This window comes from Centruroides sculpturatus, unplaced genomic scaffold (assembly GCF_000671375.1).
Source record: "Centruroides sculpturatus isolate CEXI.00-Female unplaced genomic scaffold, Cexi_2.0 scaffold1350, whole genome shotgun sequence".
Lineage (NCBI taxonomy): Eukaryota > Metazoa > Arthropoda > Arachnida > Scorpiones > Buthidae > Centruroides > Centruroides sculpturatus.
Genome location: NW_019385706.1, coordinates 90,085 through 100,240, shown reverse-complemented (window position 1 = coordinate 100,240; position 10,156 = coordinate 90,085). Strand labels below are relative to the sequence as shown.

The 10,156-nt window shown below is 31.8% G+C and overlaps 1 protein-coding gene and 1 long non-coding RNA gene across 2 annotated transcripts in view; one reads left to right on the top strand and one right to left on the bottom strand.

The window, feature by feature from the left end:
* LOC111641374 overlaps positions 1-7,749 on the bottom strand; it is a 12,378-nt gene extending 4,629 nt beyond the window's left edge. The window contains exons 1-2 of the long non-coding RNA XR_002759395.1: positions 7,576-7,749; positions 415-525 (exon numbers count right to left, since the gene is read on the bottom strand). This is a non-coding gene — a long non-coding RNA (uncharacterized LOC111641374). The remainder of the gene's footprint in view (positions 1-414; positions 526-7,575) is intronic.
* Positions 1-10,156, top strand: part of LOC111641373 (transmembrane protein 53-A-like) — a 23,813-nt gene that overhangs the window by 4,884 nt on the left and 8,773 nt on the right. The gene's annotated exons all lie outside the window — the stretch shown is intronic.

Genomic DNA, 10,156 nt, shown 5'->3' with positions numbered 1-10,156 from the left:
TATTTCGTAGCGTGGCGCCACGCTAGACGGCAGAAATTATATATTTAATTATAACAAAGTTACAATAAGTTAATATATAATTATATGTACAGTACCTAATTTATATATAATTTATATAATACTGTCCAGATGATAGAAATCTCTCTGTAGCGTGGCGCTACGGACGGCGGGAAAGTAGTTCGGCTGCCCGATGACATTTAATGTAATTATAGGGGGTTTTGTACTGTTTTTTACGGATACCGGTCACAATTTTTTCGCAGTTTTATAGGAATCGTAATTTTTGGGACCATAATTATAGGGAGGTCGACTGTATTTATTTTGTAAATACAGTAAATAAACAATTTCAGTTTGAGTGATTTTAGAGGATTATTGTTGCATATAAAATGAAAATGATGTATGTGAAATTAGATTCACTTCAATTATTAACCGGTGTGAATTAAGATTAACTCTTGAATATCGAATGTTTTCATAACACCTTTTGGGTTCTTCCTCGGGCTTCTTTCAATTCTAAACCAGCTGGATCTTCTAAATGAACATGAATATAAAATTTGAATATAATCAAATAGTGAGAAGAAGATTTCCAATAACGTGACCTTTATGTGCATGCATTTCTGTGATATGTTTAAATAAAATCAAACATTAACCAATGTTGCTGATAAATGACCAGAACATAAAATTTGAACTTAAAATGAAAGAGTACAAGGATGAGTTCGAACAACAAGAACTTATGCGCATACATTTCTGTGTCATTCTTAAATAAAATTGAATGTTAAATATCATTGTCAAGTAAAGTATGCCATACTATATGCCTCCCTGAAATTAATGCATGTGGATCTACAGCTAGCTTTAAAAATCTTGATCATTTCCAACCATTTGAGGTGTTCTTCGTGTGGGGTGGTGTGGATGATTTGGGCTCTGGCAAAGTCTGCCGCAATATCAGGGTCCGTCACATATGTGAAGAGTGCAGTGGTACTCCTACTATATTGTATATCTGATTTTATGCTCTCTTATCCTGATCCCCATTGAACATTTTGTAGAGCCAATGTACATCATTTCCCTATCCCATCTGTTGTCTCTGATAGGAATGCTATAAATGCTCAGTAGTCTGTTGGGGTTAGAGGGATCTTTTCTGTTACATAGTAGGTTGAAAATGGTGGGCATCTCGTGTATGTAATACATCTTTAGTCTACCTTGTAGATGGTTACTTAATTAGCAGAATTTGTTATGCCATAAGATACACAAGTACACTTACAGGGAACACATGTTATGACAAACCTCACAGTTACACAAAATTAAAAGTATTGAAATCTAGAAATATACAAATCTTCTGTAAAATGTGGAGAGCCTCACCAATGCATGAAAAGTCTATTATGACATTTCCTAACTTATATACCACCATTTTGCAACATTCCAAACTTAATGTAGAAGGTATGGTTGCTGTATGTTCAAATTCTGTGTAGCATCCTTGTAATCCAAAAAAATAATTCTTGGTAGACGACCAAACAGCAATTGGTTAGGAAAACATTACGGTTTATTTAACCAATTGCTGTTTGGTTGTCTACCAAGAATTATTTTTTTGGATTACAAGGATGCTACACACAGAATTCTATAACTTGTTTGTCTCTATACACATCACATAATCATATCTACATTACATTTGTATTACTTATATTTGTGTTTGTGAATTACTACTCGCCACACCAAATTAATGATAATGACGCACTCAGAACCAAATTACGGTGTGATACAAAAACATCAAAAAAATTTTGATGTTTTTGTATCACACCGTGATACAAAAACATCAAAATTTCATTGAAAAAAAACATCAAAATTCCATTGAAAAACATCAAAAAAAAATTTTTTTTGATGTTTTTCAATGGAAAAAAAGTGTTATGCAAAGGATAATTGTATTACATTTAAGATTGTGTTCCATAATTTTGCATTGGTTCCCTTTTATGGTGATGACTTCAGTTCTTAAATGATGATCTATTCTTTACTTTAAATGTTCTACCTTATTTTGACTATTAATTAATATATGGTAGAGTCCCAGAAACTCTACTCTCTTTAACTTGACAATCCATAAAACTTGTCAAGATGTAAAAAAAATACATGTAATCTATTTTTTACTTCTAAAACTTAACAGTAGGATCAAATAAGTTATCATTCTTCACTGGTGACACTTGATAACAGCATCAATTCCACATCTTAACAAAGAATACAACCCATTTTTCAAGGTTCCACTGCAAAACAACATGATGCAAATTCACTAATTAAATAGCCAATATTTTTGTAATTAAAATTTAACTACAAATGGAAATAGTCACTATTAGTATGTATTTAAAATATTTTTACAAAATTTCTGCTATTTGGATTAGTATTAGGGTTTATACAAAAACCGACTTTTTAAAAAACCGGTTTTCGAATCTCAACTTCTCTACGAAACTGGTTTTAACCGGTTTTTGAATTTTCACCCCACAAAAATGGAGATAAGGAATATTTACAACTTTTAAAATATTTTAATTTATTTAATATTTATAAAATTTGAAAAATATAACAAAATAAAATTGACTGACGTCTACACAAAACAAAACAAAAAAGAAATTGCTAGATTATCACATTAAACTATAAAATTTACTCCATATAAAACCATAAAGAAAAATGAATAACAATGCATGCCTACAAAATATTATTTTATTTCTTATTTTTCCTAAGAAAATATGATTTTAGAAAGCAAAGAATGTCTATAGATCTATTGCTCAACCATGTCCTTTTTTTGCACACACAATTGCCAGAAATAGAAAACAGCTCTCACTTGCTACTGAGCTGGGTTTAGTCATCTTTAAAGTATTAAAAAATAATAAATATAAATTTTTGTTCTTTTGTTTGTACTCTAGTATTAAAAAGTCTTTTTTTAGTGTTTTAGAGTTGGACGAAGTCACTTCTTCAGGTTCTTGAAGATATTTATGTATTTGTTACTGTAAATGCTCAAACTATGGTAAATCCTAAGATCTTCCAGTAAAACCTAAGATTTACCAAATCTTTGTGGTAAAAGTCCAACATATTCTGTAATCATCGTTAATTTTGAACTTTTACCAGCATTTACTCGGTATATCTTAGATTTTACCTCAAAGACATGGTAAATGTTGAAAAAATAGTCCCCGCTTCCTGCACTGCCGCCTTCGCTCGCCTCATTCCATCGTTTGACACGTTAAAACACGCACGTTAATTCTGATCTTGTTTGAGATTTCACTGTGTAAAAGTTATTTATGAATCAAGATGAGTGTGAAATGGAGATTTTATGAAATAATGGACGATCTTGTTGCAGGCAAGAAAGATAATAACTTTTATCTCAATAGGGACAAATACGCAAAATGTTTGGAGGAAGTAAAAGCTGCAAAGAACATAAAAAAGAAAGAAGCTGTTCATTACAGGCGCATAAAGCGTTACGACATTTTGACTGTAGGCAGCGAAGAAAAACTAATTGCGCCTAAGAAGGAGGAGGATGGAGAAATAAGGTATTACATTTGTTACGAGGACTTATTCAACATTCTTGAAGAAACGCATGTTGCTGTTGGTTACGGATGCTTAAGGAATGTAACCGCAAGTATAAAAATGTAACAGTTGAGGCTACTATGACATATTTGAAGCTATGTTAACCTTGCCAAAAGAAACAGAAGACTTTGAAAAAGGGCATTGTTGTCAGACCTATACTTCATAGTGAAATGAACTCATGCTGTCAGGTTGATCTAATAGATCTACAAGCTACCCCAGATGGAAATTATAAACTTATTTTAGTTCATCAAGACCATCTTACCAAATTTGTGATCCTTCGTGCACTTCAAACTAAATGCACTCTAGAAGTTGCATACCATCTTTTGGATATTTTCACCACTTTTGGAGCGCCGAGCATCCTTCATTCCGATAATGGTCGAGAATTCTCTAACCAAGTTATTGAGAGTTTATGCTCCATGTGGCCAGATGTAAAAATTGTACATGGAAAGGCAAGACATAGCCAAAGTCAAGGTTCAGTGGAGCGTGCTAATCAAAACAAAGAAAATATGTTGATCATGTGGATGGAAACCAATCAGTTATCAAAGTGGTCAGAGGGTTTAAGATTCATCCAGGCAATGAAAAAAAAGCATGTCACGAGGGAATCAAATGTTCTCCCTACAAAGCAATGCTTGGTTGTCCAATGAAAATGGGCCTTGCAACTTCAGCAATCCCTAGTGATATGATTTGAGTTATAAGATCTGAAGAAGATTTAGAGAAGTTGTTGCATTCGCATGACAATACAGAACAAAATAATGACGTTGAAAATGCAATCGAACAGGACAAGGAAGAAAGCATTGTTGAAAATGAGTCAGAAGGGGATATAGACAATAGTACTGTCAATGGTAAAACACAAGAAGACGAAATGATTATTACTGAGAAGATGAAGGCAAAGCAAATAAGCAATGATTCCAATGTAACGATTCAGAGAGATACCGATTCAGAGACAGAAAACATGATTGAGTCTCAGGAAGTTCTTGTAACTATTGAGCCAATACCAAAAGAGATAAAATCTGGAGTGACTATAAGAAACAATGCAAAATTGAGTTTGGAGAAACAAGCTGAAAAAAATGAAAGCCACCTCTGTTGATAAATATCCAAATGTGAAAATTGGCCAAAATGTAAGACTGAAAGTGCCTGAAATTGACAAAGCTAAAACCGACCCGAAAACCGTTATTTGCAGTTGTAGTAGATGTAAATGAGTTTTACCAACTAGGTACCAAAATTGGAGTACTAAAGCAACTTTATACACAGAATCAATTTACCTCATGCCCTGAAGACTTTATCAAGATAGAAGAAGTTGTTAAAGATAAAGAAGTGAGTCTTTGAGTTGTCGCAAAATTGTCTTTGACTGGAGGACAAGGTTTCAAGAAATGCAACTGCCTAAAAAAAAAATGCATAACAAAGAAGTGTGCTTGCAAGTCATCAGGATTACTTTGTAATTCTAAATGCCATGATAGCTCTCCTTGTTGTAACAAGTAAAATCCTTTTTTTACTTTTATTAAATGACAATGAATACTAAATGATTAGAAAAAATACTGTGATTACTGATTAGCTTAGCCAACGTAGGCTATTATATTATTTTTACAAGATAATTTAATTTTTGTTATGTTAAAAAAGTATATTTAAACTGTTTCACTAGTTATTAATAAATAGGACTTAGTAAGTTGACTGTTTATAATAACTGCAATAAATGATTATTAAAANTTATGTTAAAAAAGTATATTTAAACTGTTTCACTAGTTATTAATAAATAGGACTTAGTAAGTTGACTGTTTATAATAACTGCAATAAATGATTATTAAAATACTCATAGTTTTATGTCCAAAACCAACATTTACTAATCATCTTTAGTAAAACCTAGCATGTACCAAATTCTAATGGTAAAAGCCCAGAAAATCATCTCACTTTATAAAAATCCTTACATTTACCAAGTTAAACCTAGATACCGAAGATTTACAAGTTAAACCTAGGATTTACCAATATATGGGCTTTTACAGTAACATATTGATTTTTCCATAGCATTTGTTAAAGCTATCGCTTGATTTTCTTCTTTGCCACTTTTTCATCATCGCAGTCATCTTCTACAGAATAGTTTGGATATAACCTTGATAATATTTGTCCAGATAACTTAATAATAGCAAATTTTGCTGTTAGTGAAGAAATATGTTAGACAACTTTGTTCAAAAGTTTGTGGATTTTGTAAATAAAGAAGTGTTACTAATCCTGTTTGTCTTCTCTCTTGAATTTGTACCTCTATAGGCCTAGCAGCTGTGTCCAACCTTTTTGTTTCTCTGGGCCACATTGGAAGAAATCATGTTTTTTGGGCCACAAGTTTTGAAAATATGTCCTTGTTGATTCAAACTTTTAGACTTATTTATAATTTATTGTTATGCATGACAATATATATATGTTAGGTTTGAAAGGTTGTTTTGTTTATATATTTTTTTATTTATAAAAAATAAATTCTTGTTGGTTTGTCCTTGGTATAAACTTTGGTCCAGATTGGTTTAAGAAAACAATTTATATGTGTATTACTTAGACCCTAGAGTTGATACTAAGCTATATACTCCCCCAAAATATTAGGGTAGTACAGTAGACCCCCCATAATACGGTAGATACATTCTGTTTTATATAAATTCCGTGTTTTACGATCACTTAAATACGTGAGCCAATCACAGCCCGGCACGTATGCAATTTACGGACAACGGCTGTTTGAAAGGTTTTCTTCCATAATATTAATCGATTCTAGACTAATTTGACTCAACATTTCTAAAACACGTATAATTTTTTGGGAATAATCCATATAAACTATGCTATAAACAAAAAATTGTAGGATTACTTACTGAGTGTGCACCATTCAACGTCACCATTGCTTAAGCTTGTTTACATCACGGAGTGGCACATCGAACGGCGGGCACGTGTTTCCTGGTAAATTATTTTTCTGTGAAAAATTTGGTGAACTTTGCAGACATCATTAATATAAATATAATTTTTATGGCTGTTAAATAATAAATGGATTTTAGTAGGTCCACTGCTCATTTAAACTCAACGGTTACTGCAATATTTGCTATTGGTCTAGATTTGAGCAATCCTGTCGCAACACGAGTCGGTGCTGACGTTTTACTGTATTATACGAGCCTCTTTTAGTGTGTTTATATGAATACTAGCAGATCCCGCCACGCGTTGTTGTGGCTCAAAATGTATCTATTATAGATGTATAATACTTTCCCCATGGGGGGAATTTTTCGAAAAATCCTTTCTTAGTGTACATTCTCTTGACGTACCCTATTAAAATGCAATCAAAAATGCAAAAAAACAGCATTTAAAATAGTACAATAGAAGCCAAATTATTCACGGTAAGCCTTAATCCTGTCCCTCTCCCCCACTGGGGAAATATCGAAAAATCCCTTTTTAGTGTATATTCAGTTGACGTACCCTATTAAAACGCAATCAAAAACGCAAAATACATCATCTAAAATAGTATAATAGAAGCCAAGTTCTTTATGGTAAGCCTTAATCCTAACCATTTTCCCCCAGTGGGGGGAATTTCAACATGTATATTATATAAAAACACATGCGTACTCGAATACAACATAGTGTCAAAATTTCAAAAAAATTGGTAGGAACAAATGAACATTACATTTTTATTTATATAGATAGATAGAAGATGATCTGCTTTAGTTCATCCTCACAGAAAAGCAAACTTAGGTCGTTGTACTCATAGCGCATCTGTTGGACATAAAAGCCTTAACCTAGATGATATCTTTTAATTCATATAAATGTTTACTGGAATAATATACAGCCTATGTCCACCCTGAAGTTCCATTCTAAATATTGGTGAAAGAATTTTTGAAATCAGATGAGTAGTTTTGGAGATTACCTGCTACATCCAAACTTACAAACATTACCTCTATAATATTAGTATAGATTATCGCAATTTTTTCGCTGTTATATACGAATCCATATTATATGAACCTGTTTTACAGGGGGTCTACTGTATATAGATTACATACGACTTGCTACCTTTACATATAGTGCCATCTGTTGGCAAAAATGATTGTTGTTTGTTTGTTGATAATATATTGTTGGTTTTTAGATTGTTAAATAATAATTACCAGTAATAATAATAAGATTACACCTGAATTCCATTTGCTGAGTTTTTTCTCTTTATTTCAAACGTTTTCAGCTTATTTGGATAGGCCATCCTCAGGTTTTCATTCATTGTTCCAAAATGGAACCATTCGTTCAAATTTTTATTTTGATTTGAATTTTTGAAATGTGTTAACAACTTTTTGTGTATTACATAAATAAACAAAATAAAATAAATAAAATATGTCACTTAAGTTACTAACAAAAATTAAATAACAAATCTACATGNTTTACAAAATTTCCGCTATTTGGATTAGTATTAGGGTTTATACAAAAACCGACTTTTTAAAAAACCGGTTTTCGAATCTCAACTTCTCTACGAAACTGGTTTTAACCGGTTTTTGAATTTTCACCCCACAAAAATGGAGATAAGGAATATTTACAACTTTTAAAATATTTTAATTTATTTAATATTTATAAAATTTGAAAAATATAACAAAATAAAATTGACTGACGTCTACACAAAACAAAACAAAAAAGAAATTGCTAGATTATCACATTAAACTATAAAATTTACTCCATATAAAACCATAAAGAAAAATGAATAACAATGCATGCCTACAAAATATTATTTTATTTCTTATTTTTCCTAAGAAAATATGATTTTAGAAAGCAAAGAATGTCTATAGATCTATTGCTCAACCATGTCCTTTTTTTGCACACACAATTGCCAGAAATAGAAAACAGCTCTCACTTGCTACTGAGCTGGGTTTAGTCATCTTTAAAGTATTAAAAAATAATAAATCTAAATTTTTGTTCTTTTGTTTGTACTCTAGTATTAAAAAGTCTTTTTTTAGTGTTTTAGAGCTGGACGAAGTCACTTCTTCAGGTTCTTGAAGATATTTATGTATTTGTTACTGTAAATGCTCGAACTATGGTAAATCCTAAGATCTTCCAGTAAAACCTAAGGATTTACCAAATCTTTGTGGTAAAAGTCCAAAATATTCTGTAATCATTGTTAATTTCGAACTTTTACCAGCATTTACTCGGTATATCTTAGATTTTACCTCAAAGACATGGTAAATGTTGAAAAAATAGTCCCCGCTTCCTGCACTGCCGCCTTCACTTGCCTCATTCCATCGTTTGACACGTTAAAACACGCACGTTAATTCTGATCTTGTTTGAGATTTCACTGTGTAAAAGTTATTTATGAATCAAGATGAGTGTGAAATGGAGATTTTATGAAATAATGGATGAGCTCGTTGCAGGCAAGAAAGATAATAACTTTTATTTCAATAGGGACAAATACGCAAAATGTTTGGAGGAAGTAAAAGCTGCAAAGAACATAAAAAAGAAACAAGCTGTTCATTACAGGCGCATAAAGCGTTAAGACATTTTGACTGTAGGCGGCGAAGAAAAACTAATTGCGCCTATGAAGGAGGAGGATGGAGAAATAAGGTATTACATTTGTTATGAGGACTTATTCAACATTCTTGAAGAAACGCATGTTGGTCATGGATGCTTAAGGAATGTAACCGCAAGTATAAAAATGTAACAGTTGAGGCTACTATGACATATTTGAAGCTGTGTCAACCTTGCCAAAAGAAACAGAAGACTTTGAAAAAGGGCATTGTCATCAGACCTATACTTCACAGTGAAATGAATTCATGCTGTCAGGTTGATCTAATAGATCTACAAACTACCCCAGATGAAAATTATAAACTTATTTTAGTTTACCAAGACCATCTTGCCAAATTTGTGATCCTTTGTGCACTTCAAACTAAATGCACTGTAGAAGTTGCATACCATCTTTTGGATATTTTCACCACTTTTGGAGCCCTATATTAAAACTTTTTTTCTCGACAAGCCGTGTCAGTCTTATATGTCTGACACATCTAAACAAGATACAACAAGTATTAACTTGTTGTTTTGAACACAGCGTTGAACGCATTGTGTAGGAATCAGTAGTATGTGTAGCATTTACCGAATAACACCTTGTTACTGTGACTATTTCTTTATAAAGAACATAAAATAAATTAATATAAATATAAATAATATTTATAATAATTTGTAAATATCTACAAATAATGGCAAAACGAAAGATTCTAAGTGAAAGTGAATTGAAAGAGATTGCTGATAATAAATGAATGTAATTAATTATATCAAAATAAAAATTATTAAAATGTATTTTTTCAACTGAAACAATATACCATTATATAACTATGTTTATTTTATTTTATTGTTTGTAGTAAGCCAAGAAATTTTCAAGTTTTGTTCCTGATAGGCCAAGCTTTCGAAACATAATGCAAATGTATCGTTTGCGTCGGACATCTGTGATTGACGTGGCCTTCTACCAAATCGCGTACGTCAGACATATATGTCTGACATGGCTCATGTAGAACTTCTTAGCGTCAGACACATATGACTGACATGGCGATTAACGTGTTAAGAAAAAGTAGATACAAGCAGCCCTCGACTTTTGCACAATTCACTATTTTGCACATTTTTAAAAATT